At 33.7% G+C, this 26,066-nt stretch overlaps 1 protein-coding gene across 5 annotated transcripts in view; it reads right to left on the minus strand.

Annotated features, from left to right (window-relative positions):
* FAM193A (family with sequence similarity 193 member A) overlaps positions 1 to 26,066 on the minus strand; it is a 203,132-nt gene that overhangs the window by 107,298 nt on the left and 69,768 nt on the right. The window lies entirely within an intron of this gene.

Raw genomic sequence — 26,066 nt, forward strand, 5'->3', positions numbered from 1 at the left:
ATAATTTTTTCATATTATTACCCTCCTTTTTAAATTGCATATATCTCTCTCATTTCTTTGTGCACTGCCTTCATGTCTCAGAAACTTTCTTCCCAGAGGTTCTAATTTATAACATTTAGGTGTGGCTCCTAAAGATCTCAAGGAACTATTACTTCTAACAAGTCCCAAGACCTAGATGCCAGGAATAAATGCACTCCTCTTCCTTTAAGGAGCTTAAATTCTGCCTCTGGTTGGCTGCTATGCATTAGTGGTTGTTCAAAATTAGGATATATTGCTGAGCCAATTTTTTCTCCCTGGAAATATGGTCCTTTTTCTTTCCTTATACACTTGAAATAGGATCAGTGGAGATTCCCTTATCCAAACGTCTTTTTTATTAAAGGATTTTTTTTTCAAGAGACAAAACCTTGGGGGGAAAACACTGCAATGAAGTATATTTTTTTTCCTTTCTTTCTTTTCTTTTCTTTTCTTTTTTTTTTTTTTTAAAGGTAAGATAAGAAATGAAAAGAAGCAAAATTGCCACTACTCAAAAACCCATTTAAATCTTGCATAACACCGTGTTTGGATATTTATTACAAGAACCAACAACTTAATTATTTGGAAACAGGAAAAACTTTTAACAGGATATAAAATAAACCCACATAAGTCATCAGCATTCTTATATATCACTAACAAAACCCAACAATTAGAGTTACAAAGAGAAATTCCATTTAAAGTAACTACTGATTGTATAAAATATTTAGGAATCTATCTGCCAAGGGAAAATCAGAAACTTTATGAGCAAAACTACATAACACTTTTCACACAAATTAAGTCTGATCTAACCAACTGGAAAAATATTAAATGCTCTTACATTGGGCGAGCAAATATAATAAAGATGACCATACTACCTAAACCAATCTATTTATTTAGCGCTATACCAATCAGACTCCCAAAAAACTATTTTGATGACCTAGAAAAAATAACAAAATTCATATGGAAAAACAAAAGGTCAAGAATTTCAAGGGAATTAATGAAAAAAAAATCAAATGAAGGTGGCCTAGCTGTACCAGATTTAAAATTATATCATAAAGCAGCGGTTACTAAAACCATCTGGTATTGGCTAAGAAATAGACTAGTTGATCAATGGAATAGGTTAGGTTCAAAGGACAAAACAGTCAATAACTTTAATAATTTAGTGTTTGACAAACCCAAAGACCCCAATTTTTGGGATAAGAACGCATTATTTGACAAAAATTGCTGGGAAAATTGGAAATTAGTATGGCAGAAACTAAACATTGACTCACACTTAACACTGTACACCAAGATAAGGTCAAAATGACCTAGGCATAAAGAATGAAGTTATAAATAAATTGGAAGAGCATAGGATAGTTTACCTGTCAGACCTATGGAAGAAGGAATTTATGACCAAAGAAGAACGAGAAATCACTACTGACCACAAAATAGAAAATTTTGATTATATCAAATTGAAAAGTTTTTGTATAAACAAAACTAATGCAGACAAGATTAGAAGGGAAACAAACTGGGAAAACATTTTTACAATCAAAGGTTCTGATAAAGGCCTCATTTCCAAAATATATTGAGAATTGACTCTAATTTATAAGAAATCAAGCCATTCTCCAATTGATAAATGGTCAAAGGATATGAACAGACAATTTTCAGATGATGAAATTGAAACTATTACCACTCATATGAAAGAGTGTTCCAAATCATTATTGATCAGAGAAATGCAAATTAAGACAACTCTGAGATACCACTACACACCAGTCAGATTGGCTAGAATGACAGGGAAAGATAATGCAGAATGTTGGAGGGAATGTGAGAAAACAGGGACACTGATACATTGTTGGTGGAAAAGTGAACACATCCAGCCATTCTGGAGAGCGATTAGGAACCATGCTCAAAAAGTTATCAAACTGTGCATACCCTTTGATCCAGCAGTGTTTCTACTGGGCTTATACCCCAAAGAGATACTAAAGAAGGGAAAGGGACCTGTATGTGCCAAAATGTTTGTGGCAATCCTGTTTGTAGCGGCTAGAAGCTGGAAAATGAATGTTTGCCCATCAATTAGAGAATGGCTGGTAAATTGTGGTATATGAATGTTATGGAATGTTATTGTTCTGTAAGAAATGACCAGCAGGATGAATACAGAGAGGACTGGCAAGATATACATGAACTGATGCTAAGCGAAATGAGCAGAACCAGGAGATCATTATACACTTTGTCAACGATATTGTATGAGGATGTATTCTGATGGAAGTGTATTTCTTCGACAAAGAGATCTAACTTAGTTTCAATTGATCAAAGTTGGACAGAAGCAGCTACACCCAAAGAAAGGATACTGGGAAAAGAATATGAAACTGCTTGCATTTTTGTTTTTCTTCTCAGGTTATTTATACCTTCTGAATCCCATTCTCCCTGTGCAACAAGAAAACTGTTCGGTTCTGCACACATATATTGTATCTAGGATATATGATGACATATTCAACATGTATAGCACTGCTTGCTATCTGGGGGGGAAGAAGGTGGGGGGAGGGAAGGGAAAAATCGGAACAGAAGAGAGTGTAAGAGATAATGTAAAAAATTATCCTGGCATGAGTTCTGTCAATAAAAAGTTATTTATTTTTTTTAAAAGGAAAAACTTTTAGTATTATTTACATATATAAGTTGTTTTTATTTTCACGTATGTTTTCTGAACACTGGGCAAGACTTCAAAAGAAAAACTTCAAAAGGAACTCATATCTAAAACTACTGGGAATCAACTAACTTCAGTTGTTATTATAGCTTATAAGCCCAAAGTGATTAAAACTGATTTACACAAAGAGGGATTGATTCAAATTTTCAATATGACCAACTAACAATAATTCAGAAGCTATTTCTTAGAATCATAGATTTTGTGCTGAAAGATCTAAAGAGTTTAAAGACCAACCAGTCAAATGTTTTCATTTTATATGTGCAGAAAATGAAGTTGTCTTGTCCAGGTAATAACAATGTTATTAACTCACATCCATGACTGAACTCAGTTCTTTTAATGTGTTCTCTTCTCTTTTTACTAGTCTCTCTCTTTTTTTTTTAAACTAAGGCAAATGGAGTTAAGTGACTTGCCCAGGATCACACAGCTAGGAAGTATTAAATGCCTGAGGCCAGATTTGAACTCAGTTTTCCTGACTTCAGGGCAGGTGCTCTATCCACTGCACCACCTAGCTGTCCCTTTACTAGTCTTTTAATGGTATTTAAACTATTTTAGAACCATAGTTGTTCCAGAAAATAAGAAATCATCAAATGAAACAGAATGGTATAAAATAGAGAATTTAAAATTATTTATTTTTTCAAAACTATAACCCATCCAAAATAATTATACAGAAAAATTTTCTAACAGTATAGCTTCCTGGTTAAATGTCTCATAACTAATATATGTATCAAATCAACCAAATAATAGTTTCTACTCTTTATACACACTATGCACCAAACCTAATATTCTCCATATCAAAATTTACAAAAAAGTAATCTATTCTAAATGTTTGTCTTTGTGTTTTAATTGTTTTAAAAACAATTAACTTTATACATGTGTAAATGACTAATATAAAAAAGCAATCATCACACAACTTGAAATGTTATGAGTGTATACTCATTAATAACCAGAGGAGGGAGCCTAGGTTCATCTTTAATAACAAAATTCCCAGAGGATGGTCATCCCCTATATAGTTGTTTAGAAGTTGTTAAGGAAATTATGCAAAGATCCAGTATAAGCAGAAAAATACTAATTCAATATAGAAAAACATCAGATTTTTCAGTATGTAAAGTATATACTGTACACACTACTTATGTTTGTGGCATTCTCAAATCTAGTTGTATACATGTTGAAATATTTTAAGAACAAATACATTTTTTACAACTATGCTATCTGCTAACTGGAAAATAGGATGGCAGAAATATGGCATTGCCCAACATCCTAACCACCATACCAAGATAAGATTGAAATAGTATAGTCTACCTCTCAGATCTGTGGAGGAAGAAGGAATTTATGACCAAAGAAGAACTAGAGAATCTTATGAAATGCAAAATGGATAATTTTAACTGTATTAAATTGAAAAGTTTTTGTACAAACAAAACAAAAGCAGCCAAGATTAGAAGGAAAACAAAACTGGGAAAAATTTTTACATTCAAGGATTCTGATAAAGGTCTCACTTCTAAAATATATAGAGAATTGACTTAAATTTATAAGAATACAAGCCATTCTCCAACTGATAAAAGGTGTGACAATCGTGCTAGCACCCAGGACACCCCAGAATCAGCCAGAGTCAGGATAAGCAAAAGTCCTCAGTCTTTATTCTTGGTCTTAGACACAGGATTGAACAGGATGGAAGCAGAATCTCCGCAACAGCCTTCTTCCTCATCTACCACCACCACCTTCTCCATCATCTACCACCAAGAGTGTGTTCCTGGCTCATCTTACTCCACCTCCTAGTTCCTCCTACAATCCTCTATACACCAATCATTGAGTCAGTATGGATAGTGGAAAGGACCATTTTCCAAGCATATGCCCATAGAGTATTATCCAATCAGTAGTTAGCATCAAGCGCTCAGCAGTCACGACCTCAGTGCATCAACTCAATAGTTTCAGCTCTCTACAAAAAGGTAACAAAAATGGACAATTTTTTAATCATATGAAAAAATGCTCTCAATCATTATTAGAGAAATGCAAATTAAGACGACTCAGAGGTGATACTACACACCTCTCAGATTGCCTAAGATGACAGTAAAAGATAATGAAGAAATGTTGGAGATGTGGGAAAACCAGGACACTAATATATATTGTTGGAGTAGTCAATTGATCCAATCATTCTGGAGAGCAATTCGGAACTAGGCCCAAAGGGCTTTCAAGCTGTGTATACTGTGCAAACTGTGATCCAGCAGTGATCCAGTAGAGACACTGGGTCTTTATCCCAAAGAGATCATAAAAAAGAGAAAAGAACCCAAATGTGAAAAAATGTTTAGAGCAACCCTTTTTATAGTGGCAAGGAAGTGGAAACTAAGTGGATGCCCATCAGCGGAGAATGGTTGAATAAGTTACAGTATATAGATGTTATGGAATATTATTGTTTTTTAAGAAATGATCAGCAAGCTGATTTCACAGAGGCCTAGAAAGACTTACATGAACTGAGGCTGAGTGAAATGAAGAGAACCAGGAGAACATTGTACACAGCAATAACAAGATTATGTGATGATAAACTATGATGGACTTGGCACATTTCAACAATGAGGTGATTCAGACCAATTCCAATAGACCTGTGATGGAGAGAGCCATCTGCATCCAGAGAGAGGACTATGGGAACTGAATGTGGATCACAACATAATATCTTGATCTTTTTTCTTTCTCATTTTTTCTCTTTTGATTTATTTATTTTTGGTGTAGCATGATAAATGTGGAAATAAGATTTGTACATGTTTAATCCATATTGGATTACTTGCTGTCTAGGGGAGTTTGGAACACAAGGTTTTACAAAGGTGAATGTTGAAAACTATCTTTGCATGTATTTTGAAAAATAAAAAGCTATTATTTAAAAAAAAAAAGTCTTATTACTTTTTAAAAAAGTACTATGTAATCGAGTGGTGGGAGGAGGAGAACATAACTATGTTACCTGCTCATAATGTGACAGTATAATGAGAAGGCATATTATATAGTGGTACAGTGGATAGAGCACTGGGCCTGTTGTCAGAAAATCTACTCAAATCTGGCTGTATGATATTGGGCAAGTCATTACACCTCGGTTTGTCCCAGTTATCTCAGCTATAAAACGGGGATATGATAATAGCACTTTACTCAAAGGATTATTATGAAGATTAAACAAAATAAAATATGTAAAAGTGCTTAATATAGCATCTGGCACAGGGTAGGCATTATGTTAATGTTTATTCTCCTCCTTTCTCCAATAAGAGAATATTTCTTTCTTGAAAAAGGCTACTTTTGGAATTATCTCATTAATCACAACTGTCCAATGTTAAGATCTATTAAAGGGCATGAAGCATTTAGAGGTAAATATAATCCTACCTCTATCTTAAAACAATGCAAATAGCACACTAAACTTTTTAAAAATTTAATGCTTAAATTCATTTTTAAGTTGTTTTTTAAATAGCCTACAAAATATCTTATAGTATTCCACACGTGGAATAAATCTAGCTTTTAGGACACAAAACATTTAATTATATACCATATCATTAAGGTATACAAACATACAAAATGTACTAATATACTCTATACTAGTCCCTTCATAGTAATTTCCCTTTATCACACTCTTTGCTGAAACAGTGCCTAAATATTTAGGAGGGAAGTAATAATGCAAAGGTCTATTATCATACTACATACTGGAAAACAGTATTTGTTCTGTTTCTTCCTTAAAAAAATGTTGAGGGGAAAATGATGAGGAATAAAATCAATGATATTCACTAATCACACAGCACTGCTCTTTACCATCTAGGGATTTTACACATTATGGAAGAAATAAGTAAATACTTACAGGATCCCTTCTCCCCGAGAATTGAATCTTAAGGAGCACTGGGTTAAGATAAGGAAATTTGTGCTTTGGGTAGAATAAGTAACTGGAGGGAGTCTTAGCTACTACTAGAATGAAAAATTCTCAGAAAAAAATGATGCCATATTTCTCAGATCAACCAAGAAGAAGAATCTATAATGAATGTTATAATATATAACTTCTTGCCCTTAGGTATATAACAACTATTTACCTTATTTCAATGGATACAAATCAGAGCACATGAAACTAGAAAAGAATACTAGTGCTAGAATTCAAAGTTCTATCACTTAAGGATGATGAGTGAGCAATTCCAATTTCTGTTATAACAATGTGAACACTGATAAATCACTCAGTTTCTAAGTGCTCTAGGCAGCTCCTTTAAGACAGTAAGTTATTAAACTAAAACGTTTTTACACAAAACCAATGCAGCCAAGAGTAGAAGAAAAGCAGAAAAAGGGGAAACAATTTTTCATTTAATAACTACCTCTATGCTGATGATTCTAACACTTAACTTTCCCCCACACTATGTGCTGACTTCCAACCTCACACTTCCAAACACCTTTCAGACATCTTGAACTGAATGTCCAGCAAATATATTGAATTCAATATGTCTAAAACACAATTCATTCTTTTCCTCTAAACTCTTTCCCACCCTTATGTTCCTTTATGTAGAGGGAACCATCATCTTTCTATTTCCAGAAGCTAGCACCCTATAAGTCCTGTCACTTTCCATGAGCAAGATGTTGCCAAGGCCTGTCCATTTCACCACCTCCATCTAGGCATCTTGATAACATCTCTCGGACATGTGTCCTTTCATCTAACACTACCACCCCTCTAGTACAAGCCCTCATCAATTCATCTGAATAATTACAACAGCTTGTAGGGGGTAGGGAAAGTGGGGGGAGGGGGAAGGCGGGAGAGGAGGTCTGCTGCTGTCAAGTCTCTTCCCCACTCCAATCCATCTTCCATTTAATCACTAAAGTAATTTTCTTAACAACACAGGTCTCACCACATCACTCCCCTTCTCAATTAACTCCAAGGGCTTTCTATTGCCTCCACAAGCAAAAACAAAATTCTGTTAAGCATTTAGAATCCTTCAACCTATAGCCCACTACTATTTTTCTAGTTCTCTTACACCCTTACACCTTACTCTTCCACATGTGCTGTTCAATCCAGTGGCACTGATCTCCTGGCTGTTCCACAAACAAGACTCCAGATGCTATATTGGTCTCTTGCTGCATGGAAGTAAGTTCTCCTTCTTTTCTGTGCTGACAAAGGACCTTGGCTTTAAGTCCCAACTAAAATCTCACTTAAAGAAAGCTTTCCCCAAAACCTCTTAATTACAATGCTCTTTCCCTCTATTAAACTATTTCCTATTTATTCTATATTTAGTTTACTTTATATATAGCACCATGTGTGTATATTATTTTCCCCCATTAGATTGTGAGCTTCTTGAGGACAGAGACTATCTTTGGCATTTTTATAATCTCAGTGCTTAGAACAATGTTCGGCAAGTAGTTAAATGATCATGCCATCCATGCAGATGAGATGGAGCAACTTGGGCTATGTAATAATACAATCAGGTTAGTTTCAACCAGATTCATTGGCTGGGCTAAAAAACTAGTCACAGTTAAACCTCAATTTGGTGTGCTTTAGTCCTGTGCTGTTTAATATTTTTGTCAATGCTTTGGATAAAAGATCTAGAAACAACTGCTAATTAAATTTTCAGCTAACACAGACAAGAAGAATCAGAGAAACTTACATTTAGAGGTAGAAGTGACCTTAGAAGGCAATCTTCACCTCATTTTGCAGATGAGAAAACTGAAGCACTAAGTCACACAACTAATGAGCACCCAAGGAAAGATTGGAAACATTTTAAAGATACTTCTGACTCCAAATCCAGTGCCCTCATCACTTTGTCATGTTGCCTAACATAATGGATGTCAGTCAAGGTTCAACACATAATGAAAGGTTAGAACACTGGGTCAAATGAAATAAGAGAAAACTTAATAGACATAAGCAAAGTTTCACATATTTTTTTTAATTTTTAAAATCAATTTCAAAAATATATAAATGAAAAAGACTTGGCTAGCTATTGGCTAATCTAAAAAATAATAACCTCAAGTTTTAGTAGGGCCTGTGGTATTGATACTTAACAAAACTAATGCCACTCTATGTTGCATTAATCAAGAATTAAGGTTTAAGATTCACTCTGATGTAGTCAAAGTACATATAGAATACTACACTCATCTCTGAGCACCATATTTTAATATTAATAGTATGGACATCATTCAGGATAGGGATGAGTAAGAGAAGATGGACTATAATAGTTGGCATTAAGTATATAAAGGGACTGTAAGAAAAGGGAATTTTATATGTTCCGTTTAGCTGCAAAGGCCAGAACTATAAGCAATCAATGAAAGTTGCAAAGAGGAAGATTTAGGTTGAAATAAGGAAAAACTTCCTAACAATTACAACCATCCAAAAGTAAAATGACCTACCTTGATATAGAGTTTTCCTTCTGTGGAAGTCTACCAACAAAGGTTGATTGATATTGGGTATATTGTAGAGAGAATTTTTGTTCAATGTAGACAGCTATAACCCCTGCAATTCCTTTTACTTTTGAGATCCCATTATTAATATATGAAGTTAGACTATGTATTAGTATGCATTCCCTTTCCCCACATATCTTCTTGAGATTAAACAATATCCAAAGTCTTTCAGCCTATCCTTACAAGGCATAATTCAGAGTCCTGGTCAAGCTTTTCTAAGTTTATTAATAACTTTCCTGAAAAATATGACCTTTAGAACTAAGATTCTGTTTGTTTTTTATTTTAGGGTTGCTAGTTCACAGTGTTAAACTCAAGAGTCAAAAAGACCAGAGTTCAAATCCTGCCTCAGACACTAACTAGCTACTTTGGAATCCTGGGCAAGTCACTTAACCTTCCTTAGCTTCCATTTCCTCACTGGTAATATGAGGATAAAAACAGCATCGGTTTCATAAGGTGGTTGTGAAATTCAACTTAGATAATGGATTGTCAAGTGCTTTGTAAAACATAATTGTGGCTATTATTATTTCATAAACACCTAACAATATTTTTCAAATGCTAAAAGGGACATTCTCAGTAGTGTAGTGAAATGGACAACAGTATAATGAGTATGAATTGCAAAGTTTGCAGTTCTGTGTTTTAGGGAGGGGTGTTCCCTTTTAGAATGGAAAGTATGTTATCAGGATATTCCTTTGTAATTTGACTACTATCTATTCAAATAAAGTTCAGAAATAAAATGTAACTAAAACTTTGAAATAACCTACAACTAATAGCTTAAGAACTTAAGTATAACAACCTTTTATGATATAATACCTAGACTTCAATCGTTTCCATGGCCAAAGTATTGATAAACCTATGGTTGTAACCCCACTTCTTCCCATTCTGAAAAAAATATTTTATTATTTACCATCTATATTTATCACAGTACATGTTATGTTTCCTAAAATTCTTTGAGAGAAAAACTTGTCTTATTTTCTCAAAAATCTTGAATGTTTCCTAAAAAAATTATTTTCTCAACTTGGCAGGATTAGTACCCAAATGACAGGCATACTATATAACATGGGTTGTATCTAAGGAATTTCTAGCTTCAAAGACTATTCCATAGTTTGTACAACATGGGCATATCCTTTAACCTCATGTCAATTCCATATATTACAAGGGAGCACTGATCAAGATTTTGATGCTAATGGTACTTATGACATACCAAAGGAACAACTGACAAAAGCAAGCCACTAAGGAAGAAGAATGAACAGATGACCAACAAGGCTGATTGTAATGGGAAATATAATCAACATGATCTATTCTGCTCAGTTCTATTTTATATGACAAAATGATAATGAATAATCATGGACATATTTTTCAAAACTACCATAGATCTTATAGCATCTGAAGGTCTTTATAATACACTATTCATTTTCAAATCACTAATCAAAATATCTTGGGTGATATTTAAGCTTAATTATTAAGCAAAAAGAAAAGATAAAAGTGATACAATGACAACAACAACAACAACAACAACAACAACAACAACAACAACAACAACAACAACAACAACAACAACAAACAACAATAAAATAAGACTATACAAATTACCAGTAATGGAAAAATCCTCCAAATTACAAAGAAGAGAAATAAAGATTAGAGTAATTTTAAGATTTTGCCTCATCTCAGAAATTTGGCAAAGTTGCTAAAACACAGAAATAATCAATTTTGGAGAGATGCTTGGAAATATTCATTCATTCATGATAAAGTTGTGAACTGGTCCAACTATTTAGAAAAACTATTTGCAATTATACATAAAAAGTGATTTATGACATATCTTTTGACCAAAGCATAACTATTACTATGCATTTATCTCAAGAAAATCAAAGACAAAGAAAAAAAAACCTATATGTGTCAAAATATTTATTTATAGCAACATTTTTTTCTGGTAGTAAAAAAAAAAAAACAGGAAACTGAGGGATGGTGCCCAGCAAACAAACAGGTTAACAAATTATAGTATTTTAAGTATAATAGAATATTATTGCACTTTAATAAGTCAGCATGAAAAATCTAAAGAAGCTTCTCTCAAAAAAAAAAAATCTGTGACTAAGTACTAGAAGGAACCCTAGAAATCATCTGGTCCCATCCCTTATTTCACTAATGAAGAAAATTAGGCCCCAAAAGGCTAGGTGACTGGACCAAATAGTAATAGAAATTGGGATTTAAAACCAGAAGCTATGACTTCAACATGTAAAGAATCACATGAACTGATGAAGAGCAAAGAAAGAGAGTATACAGATCTTAAAAACAGCATCCTAGAAAGGAGCACTAAAAGACAAGAAAACTCATACCCATGCAAAGACCAAATATTGAATTTAGAAGCTCAAAAGCAGAAACAAACCTTTCCTTCATATATATGTATATTCTGTACAAGTACAAAATGTTGCAATACATGGTTAAGTTGGTTTGTGTGCTTAATTGTACTTCTCACTTAGGACAAGGGATAAAGAGATTATAAATAGATGAGTCTTTTTTTTTTTTTTTTTGGAAAGGGACCCACATGGGCAAAAACGTTTGTGGCAGCCCTTTTTGTAGTGTCAAGAAATTGGAAACTGAATGGATGTCCATCAGTTGAAGAATGGCTGAATAAATTATGGTATATGAACAGTATGGAATATTATTGTTCTGTAAGAAACGACCAACAGGATGATTTCAGAGAGGCCTGGAGAGACAGACATGAATTGATACTAAGTGAAATGAGCAGAACCAGGAGATCATTATACATGGCAATAGCAAGACTACACAATGATCAATTCTGATGGACATGGCTTTCTTTTAACAATGTAATGATTCAAACCAGTTTTAATTGTTCAGTAATGAAGAGATCTATCTATACCCAGAGAAAAGACTATGGGAATTGAGTGTAGACAACAAAGCCATTTTCACTCTGTTACTCTTTGCTTGCATTTTTGTTTTCCTTCAAGTTTTTTTTTTCTTTCTAGATCTGATTTTTCTTGTGCAGCAAGATAACTGCATAAATATGTATACATATATTGGACTTAACATATATTTTTAACATATTTAACATGTATTGGACTGCCTGCCATCTAAGGGAAAGGGTGGGAAGGAGGGGAAAATTTGGAACAGAAGGTTTTGCAAGAGTCAATATTGAAAAAATTACCCATGAATGTGTATTGTAAATAAAAAAGCTGTAATAAAAAAATACATTAATTAAAAAAGGAAAAAAACCAAACCAAAACAAAACAAATTATTCTCCATAATGGTTGGATCATTTCACAACTCCACCAAACAATGTATTAGTGTCCCAGTTTTCCCACATCACCGACAGCATTCATCATTTATCTTTTCCTGTCATCTTAGCCAATCAGAGGTATGAGGTGGTACCCTCAGAGTTGTTTCAATTTGCATTTCTCTAATCAACAGTGATTTAGAGAATTTGTTCATATGATTATAGATGACTTTAATTGCTTCATCTAAAAATTGTCTGTTCATATTCTTTCACTATTTCTCAATTGGGAAATGACTTGAATTTTTATAGAGCTGGCACAGTTCTTTATATATTTTAGAAACAAGACCTTTATCTGAAAAACTGGTTGCAAAAAACAAAACAAAACAAAACAAAACAAAACAAAAAAACCACAACTTTTTCCCAGCTTTTTACTTCCCTTTTAATTTGGCTTGTGTTGAGTTTGTTTATGCAAAACCTTTATAATTAATGTGATCAAAGTTGTCCATTTTGCATCTCATAATGCTCTCTATAGTTCTTCTTTGACCATAAATTCCTCCCTTCTCTAAAGAACTTCAACGAATCTTTAAAAAAGGCTTGAGATCTCTCAGAACTAGAGGACAAACTGGAAAAAAAAGGTCACTCGAAAGAAATCTAAAATGAAAACTCCCAAGAATGTTATCACCAAAATCTAATCCTGAATCAAAGAAAAAATACTAAAATAAGTTGGAAAGAAAGAATATGAGAAAAATAGGCAGGTTTAGAAAGAAACAACTATGAAGGAACAGAGAACTTGAACTACAGTATTCCAGAAAGCAAAGCACACAGGCTTACATCAGGAATTATTTACTCATCAGCTAAACCGAGAATAATATAAAGGGGAAAATGGATATTCAACAAAATAAAAGGGTAAAGATATTCCTGATGAACAAAGGAAAGTAATAGAAACTCTGAAATTTAAACTCAGAAGTTAAGAGAAATAGGAAAAAAAAAAAAAGTCTACTTCTCTTAGCAGCATGATGGGCTAGTGATAGAGGGAAAAACTTAGGAACTTTTATATCTGACAAAAATATTTTCCAACAGAGATTTTATGGATGACATACTACATGCAAAAGACACAGATTCCTTTGGTGCTTCATAATCAGAGTTATTATCTGTTAGGGAGACTTATTACTTAACCTGGCTTGTCATCACTTCAGAATGAGCTTATGAACAGATTTCAAGTTAGGATAAACTGTTCAGGTTAGGATAGCCACATACGACCCTAAAATTCAGAGTTCTTAAGGGAAAATGCCACTTATAAATTTTCTCCAAAGTTGCTCTTTTGTCTTTGTCACCTGAATAATTTCGTTATTCCTCTATATATGGACTTCAAAGACCAGAGAGAATCTATGCCCTTAGTATATGGTACGTAGGCTTCTAATTTAGACATTTGAGATGTGCTAAAATATAGATGATCTAATGAATACATGGACAAATGATTCTAACCACTTGAATTTAAGCTGACTCCCTTTCTTTGTCTTCTTTTTTTCCAAACGTAACTGCTTAGTGTGAATAGTGTCAGTGCCTAATAAGCTATCTTCTTCTTCAAGGGTTTCTTCAAGAGGTTTTCTGGAACTAAAGGAATCTTTTTTCTGGGTTCAGGTTCAACCATCTTTCTATGACCTGAAATGACCATACACACCTCTATCTCATTCTGTAAATCCAAAATGAATACAGCCAGGTAGGAAATGAGATGTCTGAAAAAATATCAGCCCTGTTCCCCTTTCTTAAATGTATTTTAGGTTCCACCCTCCATTACTTATGAGATGTGATTAGCATGGGTGGATCTTTCATAACAAATCCCAATGATGAGTTTATAAGGGAATATAAGATGGATAAAGATAGTAGCCAGTGAAGTGGTAAAGAACTGAGAGATTGCTGAATGTGACTACTAGGCTTAAGACTGTGGATCACTTGGGCTTGGGAATTCTGAGATGCAGTATATTTAATGACAATTAAGCCTGACACTAACACAGGGAGCACTACCATGGATAGGGAATCACCAGCATTGAATAAGAACAGGTCAGAAATGCTGAAGCTTCTATGCAAATTAGGAATAGAATTGGGCTTCCTGAATGGCCACTGTACATATTTGCGGTTTTGGTTATTTATGGATTGGCCATTGATAATTAAATGGGAATTTTTGGAGATTTTGCAGTATACTATGGGGATTTGCAATGTATTTAAAGAAAAATAAAATTTTTAATTAATATCTCTCATAAAAGATCTCATAATATCTCTGCATAAATATCTCTCAAGTAGAAATTGCAAACTTTTTTTCATGGGTGCAGCTTAATGTGCTAAAAAAAAATTCAGAATTGTAAAAATAAAGGTTTGGACTCAAGTGGCCTAGTTGTACCAGACTAAAATTATCATCAACAGTTATTAAAACCATTTGGTATTGGCTAATGAGTAGTATATCAGTGGAACAGATTAAAGTTCATAAGATACAATAGTCAAAGATAAAGTAATCTAGTGTTTGATAAACCCAAAGACTCCAGCTTCTGGGATAAAAACTCACTATTTGACAAAAATTGCTAGGAAATTTGGAAAATAGTATGGCAGGGATAGGTTACCTCTAAGATCTGTCGGAGAAGGAAAGAATGTATGGCCAAAGAATTATTAGAGGGCATAATGGAATGCAAAATGGATAATTTTGATTATATTAAATTAAAAGGTTTTGTACAAAACCCCCCAATGCAACCAAGATTGGAAGGCAAACAGAAAACTGGGAAAATAATTTTTACATTCAAGAGTTCTGATAAAGGTCTCATTTTTAAAATATATAAAGAATTGACTCAGATCTATAACATACCCAATCCTCAACTGATAAATGATCAAAGGATAAGAACAATTTTCAGATGAAGAAATTAAAACCATTTCTATTCCCATGAAAAAATGCTCTAAATCACTAATGATTAGAAAAATGCAAATTAAGACAACTCTAAAGTATTATTTTATTCCTCTCAAATTAGCTAAGATAACAGGAAAAGATGATAAATGTTGAAAGGTGGAGGGGAAGACTAAGACATTAATACATTGTTAGTAGAGTTATGAACTGACCCCACCATTGTGAAAAGCAAAGGACTATCAAATTGCATATTCTTTGATCCATCAGTATCTCTACTGGGTCTATATTCCAAAGAGATCATAAAAAAGGGAAAGGGACCAACATATACAAAAATGTTTGTAGCACCCTCTTTGTAGTGGCAAGGAACCGTAAACTGAATGGATGCCCATCAGTTGGAGAATGGTTGAATAAGTTGTGGTATATGAATGCTATGGAATACTACTGTTCTGTAAGAAACGATCACCAGGATGATTTCAGAGAGGCCTGGAGAGACCTACATGAACTGATACTTAGTGAAGTGAGCAGAATGAGGAGATCATTGCACACGGCAACAAGACTGTGTGATGATCAACTGTGACAGAGATGGTTCTTTTCAACAATGAAGTACTTCAGACCAATTCCAATAGAATTGTGATGGAGAGAGCCATCCACATTCAGAGAGAGGAGTATGGGGACTGAATGTGGATCACAACATAATATTTTCACCTTTTTTGCTGTTGCCTGCTTGTTTTTTCTCTCATTTTTTGATCCGCGCGTGTGTGTGTGTGTGCGTGCATGCGTGTGTGCAGCATGATAAATGTGGAAATGTTCAGAAAAATTCTAAACTAACCTATATTGTATTACTTGCTACCCAGAGGAGGGAGAAATATATGAACACAAGGTTTTGCAAGGGTGAATGCTGAAAAATATATTTTCATGTAGTTTGAAAAATAAAGTTATTATTTAAAAAAACAAACCACAAAGGTTTGGATTGGGGTCTATAGATATCTATAGTTTCTCACATTCATGGAGGTCATTTGCCCTTAGTCCTCCTTCTAATACCCCAACCTCATCCCAGTGAATACTGAGGTACCTGTGTACTTCTAGCTTAGATAAGATAGGGAGAACTTAAAAATAATAATATATAATAAATAATAAACAGATAAATAAATAATAGATAAAGCAAAGGATATAGGTATTACAAGTCACAGTGACCTCCAATGCATGATAATGAACAGGTTAAGTGGCTGAAAAGCAGAGGGAAAAAAAAGAATATAACAACAGAATATGATCAGATAAAAGAATTTCATAGCTCCTGAAATTGGAAATAGAACATTAATGGGTAATGGCAAAATCAAGTATATAATTTCTCTGCTTGTAACTGGGAAGTTAGAATGGAACTGATTGTGGGAAATGAGTATATCAATAAGAACTTAAAAGAGTATTTGAAAAAATAACCATATGCTGAAGTCCCCTAATTGGCTTCTAGTAAGCGAGGCATTGAACTCACTGAGAAAGACTGTCCTGGACATATTGAATATGGCCAAAAATCGTGACTGGGTGATAAATATAACCCAGAGGACTACATAAGCATCAAAGGAGGAGAGAGTATTTTGTGATGGAGGGAAAGGAAGAGTCTTCAAGTGACAAAGGGAAGGCAAGGATTTTTCCAACTCTTTCACTGTGACTAATGAATCAGGGAAAATGAAAGTACAAACAGTTCTGGAAATAGCAGTCAGGGATGCTTTGACATTGGGGGAAACCAAGAATCAGACAATGCAAGAAACTGAAAGGAGTAAGAAGATGAAAATGACTCATATATGGAATAGGACTTCCAGAAAGAAGGTAAAAGGGCATATACGTCTTGCATGTTGAGTGTTTGAAATGTTTTGATTGATAAGGATGGGAACAAGGGATTAAGGAGGAGAGGAGGAATGGGATTATTATGACAGAGGTTTATAATTACTGATATGGGGGTCTGATAGAAATATACTTATCGCTGAGGAATGAGTCTGGGCAGGTTATCTTCAGGTCCAGGGAGCCAATATGGGGCAAAACATACATACCCATGAAATCTTCACCAGGCGAGTCCAAGAAATAACCAGACTAAATTTTTTTGGGGGGAGGGGGTTGTGATAGGAAAAGAGAAGGGATGTAAGAAGAAAGGGAGTGGGGAAAAGAGTATTAAACTTCCAGTTCTAACACACACACACACACAGTCTGCTACTGCCATGTGGAAGATAGAGTATGGCAAGATCAATAGGGCTAAGGAAAAAAAAGGGGCGGATCCAGAAAGAGGCAAGGCAAGTGGGTGAACAGCTCATTCTAACAATACACTTGGAAAATTATATTTCTAAACTAAAATGAAATCAGCATTTTGGAACGCTGATACATATGTCTCCTCTGTGAATATCAATGTTAGAGTAGATATTTTTAAAAAGCCATATGAATTTTCCTATCATAAAAACACAACTAAAATGGAAACTAATAAAATATTATTCCAAAGCCATATGTCCCTCCCCAAACAAAATTCACTTCACTGTCTTGTTTTTATACACACAAGCATCTGAACTAAATTATGCCTGGAAACAAAGTGGGAAAATCGTCTGAGTTTTTTAAATATTTCAACTATAGGCAACTTTATAAATTTCAATGAAATTATTAATGAAATAAAATAAAACAAGGACGGCTATTTTGTTCTATTTCTATATCTAAAAGGTCCAAAAAGGTACTAAAAAGTAGATTACTCCTCTTAAAAAAAAATAGGTTTTTTCTTGAAGGCCAAGAGAATTAAGAATTAAGCAGTCTTGTAGGCTAAAATCAATGAAAAACTGATGGCAGCAATATCTAATTTCTGTTCTATAAATGATTCATTGTGACCTCTAATGAATAAGAACCTTTAAACTGTTTCCATATACTTGAGTGAAAATAGAAATAGCTTCATATAAGGTGACTAAATATTTTATATTAAGATAATCCAAGTTTTCAACCTAATCTAAGATACGTTAATCTAAACGTACAATTATTTTGAACAATATTCAATGTCTAGTTAAAAACTTTCATGTTCTTGATACTTGACCTAGCAAAAATAAATGCCATTTCAACATAATAGATATATAGATACTATAAATTATAAATATCCACCTCATAAATATCTTGTTGACAAAACTGTCAGTCAATACTTCTCCCCCACTTGCTGAAAACAGAAGCCAAGATATATTGGGCAGCCAGTACCACCTGTTGTTTAGCACAAGTAACCTTCTGACTGAGCATTGTAATTTTTCCCCCAATTACCTTACTTCTAGTCTATGAAATATGTTCATATATTTTTCTTTGTTACTACTTAAAGCTAAATTAATCCCATAAAATATAATCTCTTTTCCATCTTATCTTCCTTGACCCTTTTCCTTCTGTCAGACAATACTTTTGCAATTAACTCATGAAATTCATTAAAAATTCCACAGTGAAATAAAAGACAATTTTATTCATAACTTAAGTGTAGGATTAACATTAACAATAAGTCGACAAAAAAAACTATCAATTTAAAGTAAAATGTGGCACAACAGTGTCTACCTTTAAACTTTAGTCATTAGAAAATCCTCAAATCTGAGACATTCTATAAAAATTTCTATACACCCCATCTTCCTGTATTTAACTTATCTTCAACACATATATTACTGTATATTCACCATAAGTATATTCATTCTATGTAAAATTATGGTTATGTTCTTCCATTCTCAAAAAACCCTCTCTTTATCTAAATTCCACTTTCTATTACTCCATGTCTCTTCTGCAGATGTCACTTTTTCTGTAACATATATTTTATTTTAGAGAATTTCCTGAGACACAGAGTTTTCAGTGATTAGGTCACATGGCCATTGTGTCAGATAATTTCTTGCCTTCAAGAACAAGTTTTTATAAGTAATTAAAAAAACACCACCACAATACCACAAAAATGAGATGGGTATATAATACAATTGTTTCAGTTAGTCAATAAGCATTATTAAATAAAATAAAATAAATTAAACACCTATTATGTGTAAGGCACTATGCTAAGCATTAGGGAGACAAAAAAAAAAAAAGCAAAAGTCAGTAGTTTTCATTTTAAAACATTTCATTCATTTTATTGAAATTTTATCTTGATTTGGCATTGTTATCAATAGCTCGTAAATAACGAATCTTAAGTTTTAACAGCATAATGTAGCTATGTAAGTTCCTGGATATATTTAAATATAACTTGTTTTTCATCTATCTTCAATTTAAAAATAGGAAGATTTTAGTTTCTCCATCAATTCATCACCAAAGTCTTTTAACAAATGGACAATTCTCCTTCCCACAGTATTAACTGCAAGCAGAATCATTCAAAACTACTTTACAAATGATTCTCTAAGTATCAGTTCAATGACTCCTTCTTGGTTTATCTCTTAAGCAACCTATTCAAAACAGGCAATCCTTGCAACCAAAATGTATGTTACATTTTCATGGGAAAATTCTCCTTCTGACAACTAGTCCTACACACACATTTTCAAGATGGTGTTATCAAGTAACTGGGGTTTTCAAATGAGCCCGAAAAAAAAGCATGTTTTTATTCCCAAAATTTTACTATTACTTTTAGCGTTTTCTCTTTAATTTTAGAATTCCAAATTCGCTTGCTCCCTCCCTCCCACCACACTCTCTCACACTTACTGAGAAGACAAGAAATACAATATCAACTATATATGTGAAATCATGAAAACATACTTTCACATAAGCCATATTATCAAAAAAGGGGGGATTTTAAAAGTGAGAAAATTATATTTCAAATTGTAGTCAGAGTTCATCAGTTCTTCTTTTGAAGATAAATAGCATTTTTTCATCATGAATCCTTTGAGATCACTGTACTGATCAGAGCAATCAAGTCATAACTGATCATTATTTAAACACTGATGTTACTGTGCAAAATGATTTTTTTGGTTTTTCTCAATTCACTTTGCATCAGTAGATGGTCTTGTCATTTTTTCTGAAACCATACCCCTTGCCATTTCTCACAACACAATAGCATTCTATCATAATCATATGCCATAATTTATTCAGTCATTCCCCTTTGATAGGTATTCCCCTCAATTTCCAATTCTCTGCCACCACAAAGAGTTGCTATAAATATATCTGTATATATTGGTTCCTTCCCATTTTTTTGGATCTCTTTGGCATCTATATGATCATATTTAGAGTTGGACTAATTTCTTGCTCTATTTCTGCCTACATAAGCTTTTTTCACTTCCCCCAGATCAGAGTGGTATTGCTGGGTCAAAGAATATGCAGTTTTATAATCCTTTGGGCATAGTAGCAATTATTCTCCCAGAATGTTGGACCAGTTCACTATTCTACTGGCAATTTATTAGTGTACCTCTTTCCCTCTTCCCTACAGCATTTATCATTTCTGAAAAGAGTAAGGTGGGTTCATCAGTTAATTTGCCTTTCTTTAATCAACAGTAACACTTTTCATATAACTATAAATAAACTTTGATTTCTTTCCCTGAAAATGGTATGTTTATCTCCTTTGACCATTTGTCAATTGGGAAATGCCTCTTATTTTTATAAATTTGACTATTTTATATTTAGTACTTGAGAAATGAAGACTATCAGAGAAATTTGCTGTAAAAATTATTATTATTCTATTGTCTTAGAAATTTTTTTTTTAGCATATAACATAACAATTTCTTCTGATTATCTCCTTTAATTGGATCTATTTTTGTTTCACTGAGGTCATAGTTGCTATACCTGCTTTTTTTTTTTTTTTTTTTAAACTTCAGCTAAAGCACAACAGATCTCTGCTCTAGCTGTATGTGTCTCTCACAAACAACATAATGATGGATTTTTGTTCTGAATCCATTCGGCTATCTTCTTTTGTTTTATTAGTGAGTTTTTCCCATTCCCATTCCCGATTTTAATTGCTAATGTAGCGATGAATATTACAAAGCTCTTCCTTGTACTCATCTTTAATATGAGTAAAACTTCTCCATTCTACCTTTCTCCCTTCTTATTTTTTTCTGGAGATCACTCCAATATAACTGATTTATACCCTATTGTCTATCTATGTAAACTCCTTTTAACTAAAATCCTTAGGTGTTACTTGTATCATCTTCCCTCACAAGAGTGTAAACAGTTTAACTTGAGTATCTTGTCTTAGCTTTTATGCTTCTCCTGTATCCTGTTTGTTTGAATGTCAAATTTTCTATTCAATACTTGTCTTTCCATCAGAAATGCTTTAAAGTTCTTTATCTTATTAAATATTCATGTTTTTCCCTTAAGGATTATACTTAAGTTTTGCTGGGTTATTCTAGATTGCAACCTTAGCTCCTTTGCCTTCTAGAATATCACATTCCAGGCTCTCTGTTTCTTACCAATGGAAGTTACTAAATTTTGTGTGATCTTGACTAAGACTCTAAATTTGAACTGTCTTTCTGGCTGTTTGATGCATTTTCTCTTTCTCCTATAAGGTCTGGAATATGGCTATAATAATCTCAGAAGTTTTCATTTGGGGATTTCTTTCAGGAGATAATTAGTAAATTCTCTCAATTTATATTTTACCATTGAATCTCAGATACTAGGGTAGTTTTACTTGATAACTTCTTGAAATATGATATCTAGATTTTTTTTCCTTTATCGTGGCTTTCAGGTAGCCCAATGATTCTTTTTTTTTTTTTTTTAATTTTTTAGGGTAAGATGTTAAGAAATATAGTTTGACAAAAACAAAACAGGATCTGACATCAATGACAGCCCAAAAGTCATCTGGGTTCATGTTGATTTAATTCTCTCTCTCTTTTTAAATTATTATAGCTTTTTTATTTACAAGATATATGCATAGATAATTTTTCAGCATTGACTCTTGCAACAAAACCTTCTGTTCCAACTTTTCCCCTCCTTCCCCCATCCCCTCCCCAGATTAGCCCAATGATTCTTAAATTATCTCTCCTTGATCTACTTTTATTCTCTTTGGGTTGAGAGTTGTTACTATGGCTGCTATTGCCTCCAATGTGTATGGATTCTAGACAGGCCTCTATCCCAGTGTCACAGATTTCTCCTGCCAATCTCTTAAGTTTTCTTAGGTTGGAAAAGTGACTCATTCCAAATTTTTGTTGGTTCTACTATTTCAAAATTTGATTTGAGGCATTATTTTAAGCTTGTCTGGAGATAAATACTGGGAGAGTTCGGATGGGCAGCTGCCCCTAATCCACCATTAGTGTAAAGCATCTGGGAAAAATAATTCTTTGTTCTTTATCAATAAAATTACTTATGAATACCAATGACATAGTAGATCATATGTTCCAAGTTTGAGGTTTTATGCTTCTAATTTCCAATACTTAAATTGCCTAGTAACTTTGCTTTTAGCTGTAAGAATTGCTTAGTACGTTTTTTCTTCCAACTAGATAGGTACTCATGCATCCCAATAGATGACATATTTCCTTTCTCAATCATTAGAGAAAACATTAGGGCACATTTAATATTAATTGCTGATAATTTGAAGCAATTTCATTATCCAGGTATTTAATTTCTTTAAAATTTATATATATATTTGAAACCAAGACTCTACTTAACAAAATTAACTATGCTTAACAAAATTAACAGACTAAATGATACTTTTAAACTTCCACACAAAAATTGTTTTAAGTTTAAACATTTCACACTTAAATGTAACAAGGAGCACCAAGAAGACAATTCATTTGACAAGTAATGGTGGCAAATCGTGATGTCCACTATCAAGACCGGACCACTGTTAACTCAAAACTAAATGAATTTATGCATATTGTACTAAATAATCAGAGCTGCAATTACTTTTACTTGAAGTGGATTCAAGTTAGTCTGATTTGACTTTCAACTTGTTACTGAAACAAAAAACAGTATTTATGTAGGAATTATGTGAAAAGTAACCCATAATTTTGATTATTGCTTCCTTCCTTTCCTTAAGGAGGCACAATTTATAAGTTTGAAAAACTCTGGAAGAATGCAATTTTTGCTATACTATTTACATAATACAAATCCTACTTTGATGGCGTGGAGTGAAAGTGATCCTAAGTTTTTTCCAAGGTTTTATTAACCTCCATATCCAATCTGTTGTCAATGACTTCCCATTTTTTATTTTTGTAAAGCCTCCCACATTTGTCCCCTTATCTTTTCTGACACAGCCACAATCCTGACAAAGGACCTAATCACCTCATACCTGGACTATCCAAATAGTCTGCTGGTAGATCAGCTGGCCACAAGTCTCTCCTTACTCTAATACACCATCCATAGAGCTATCAAGGTAATCTTCCAAATTTAAATTATAGGCTTGAGCAGCTAGGTGGCACAGTGGATAGAGCACCAGCCCTGAAGTCAGGAGGCTCTGAGTTCAAATCTGCCCTCAGACACATAACACTTCCTAGCTGTGTGACCCTGGGCAAGTTACTCAACCCCAATTGCCTCAGCAAATAAACAAATAAATTATATAGATGGATAGAAAATATATATATATATATATATATATATATATTTATATATCTGACTGCATAAGGGAGGAGGCAAACTTCCCCAATCCTTAATAAACTACTGGGGCTACCTATCACTTCCAAACAAAATATGAAATTGTTTGACTTTTAAAGCCATGCTACTTCACACCTCCACCAAGTCTTCTCATATCTTACACTCTACCACTATTCTAGTGACAATGGCCTCTTTGCTATTCCTACTACATCACTCCATCTCTTTATTCTAGGAATTTTGAGTTGAGTGTCCCAAATGCTGGGAACCTTCTTCCTCGTGGATACCTTGACTTCAAGAACCAGTTAAATTTTCCCCACTTTCTACTACTGGAAGCTTTTCCTAATATTCATTAATTCTAATGTCTCCCCTCTTATTACTTCCATTTTATCCTACATATAGCTTGTTATATATTGTTATATTGTTATACATGGTTGCTTGCATGTTGTCTCCCCCATTAGACTGTGAGTCCCTAGATGAAGGGACTGCCTTCACAGCCTTTCTTTTCAAGTTTTGCATTTAGCATAGTATCTGGTAAATAGGAAGTATTTAATAAACCTATAGTAACTAGCTGACTAGAATGCTTCAATAGTGTTTCTAACAAAACAATGGATAAATTAATTTCCTCCAAATCTAGCTATGCATGAAAGGGCCACTTGATGGTTAATTTTTGGTCATGGCAATGCACTAAAAACAAACAAAAAAATCAGTCCTCTCTAACTCCCTATTACTTCAATAGTGAAAGAAGAAAGAGTAGCAATGATACAGTCAGAATGTGAGAAGTACGAGAAGTTGGACTTCCACAGATATTGTTACAACAGGATAAGAGGAGGGAGAGGTGAAATATCTTGTTGGGATGTCTCCAATCACCTGTAACTTGAGGAACTAGTTAGACAACTAAATTCCTAACAAAGGGGGCTTAGGTATTGACCCAAGTCAGCTATGATCAGTGAAAAAGCATAAGATTTTTTGAAGGGGTTGTAATCCAACCTAATTGCATTCGGATAGTAAATAGGACCAATTGTAACCAATCCTAACTGTAAATCTGACCAATCTAAACCTTGAAAGGAGGGGTAAAAAGCGAGCTACGAGTATAAAGTTTGCTCCCTTCAAAGTATCTCCCTCAAAGTGTCTCATCTGTGAATACACCCACTTCTTTATTCAAAAAGGATTCTTCTTTCACTCTAAAGAGCACTGGACTAGCTTGCAACTGGGGAAGCAGTGGGCAGTGGCAGTTCATCCCGGGCTTACTGCCCAATCCTGTTAAGCTCTACGGAGTCCTTTGATACCAAGACAAGATGTTATGCCATCTAGAAACATTTACCTGTAGTTTTTTAATAAACATGTGAGGCCCCTGTCAAAGGTGCAGGGTATGCATACTACAATAGGAACTACAGTTCTTACTATAAAAGACAGACAGAAGACAAAAGAAAGTGTGAAATAAAAGAAAAATATTTCACATTCTTTTTAGAGAAGGAAAGAAAACAAAAGAGTTGGCAGAAGAGGTTTGGTTGTGCATTCAAAGTTATTTTTTTTAAAAGCATTTCTTAAGTTATGTCATAATTACAATTTAGGGTGCAACATATATTGCAGGAAATAAGAAGCTGAAAAATTCTATAAAGAATCTAAGAGTCCTGCTAAATTAAATCAAAATATGATCATATTTCTTGCTCTATTTCTGCCTACATAAGCTTTTTTCACTTCCCCCAGATCAGAGATGTCTTATAATGGTTCTAAGATTATTTGAGAAACGGGAGGTTTTTTAAATGACATATAGCTAAGACCTTACTAACATGGGATGAAAGAATATCTAATCAACCAAAAAATGGGCTAGTTTTACCTTACATAGATATATAAACTTCGTTTAGAAATTCAATGGTCTAGAGGACTAATATTCAAGCAAATGGTCTTCTAACTACAAAAGTCCTCCCAAGAAATCAAGAACCCTTCCCTCAGGGTTGATAAGATGCTCATAATCAAGTCATTTTGACAGCAAAAGTGGAAGTAGGAAAGCTGCACTTAACTGAATCAACTGTGAAGCCAGGCAGATTATCCCTTTCATAACATTGCTAAGTAAACTTCCTTTTGTTAACCATTAGATGATTTCCTCAGGCAAATATGCAGCACAGGGATAGAGTAGGGAACCAGGAATCAGAAGACCAGAATTGAAATGTGGCATCAGATATTCCCTAACCATGTAACCTAAGGCAAATCATGTAACCTTGGTTTGTCTCAGTTTCTCCATCTGTAAAATGGTTAAGATGACAATAACTGCTTTTCCATATTATGGGGATAAAATGATTTGGCATTTATAAAGCAATTTGAAAATCTTAAAGCACCGTTTAAATGTTGTGTTATTATTACACTTATTATCTAGAGTTTATCAA

This window comes from Antechinus flavipes, chromosome 6, assembly GCF_016432865.1.
Source record: "Antechinus flavipes isolate AdamAnt ecotype Samford, QLD, Australia chromosome 6, AdamAnt_v2, whole genome shotgun sequence".
NCBI classification, from domain to species: Eukaryota; Metazoa; Chordata; class Mammalia; order Dasyuromorphia; family Dasyuridae; genus Antechinus; species Antechinus flavipes.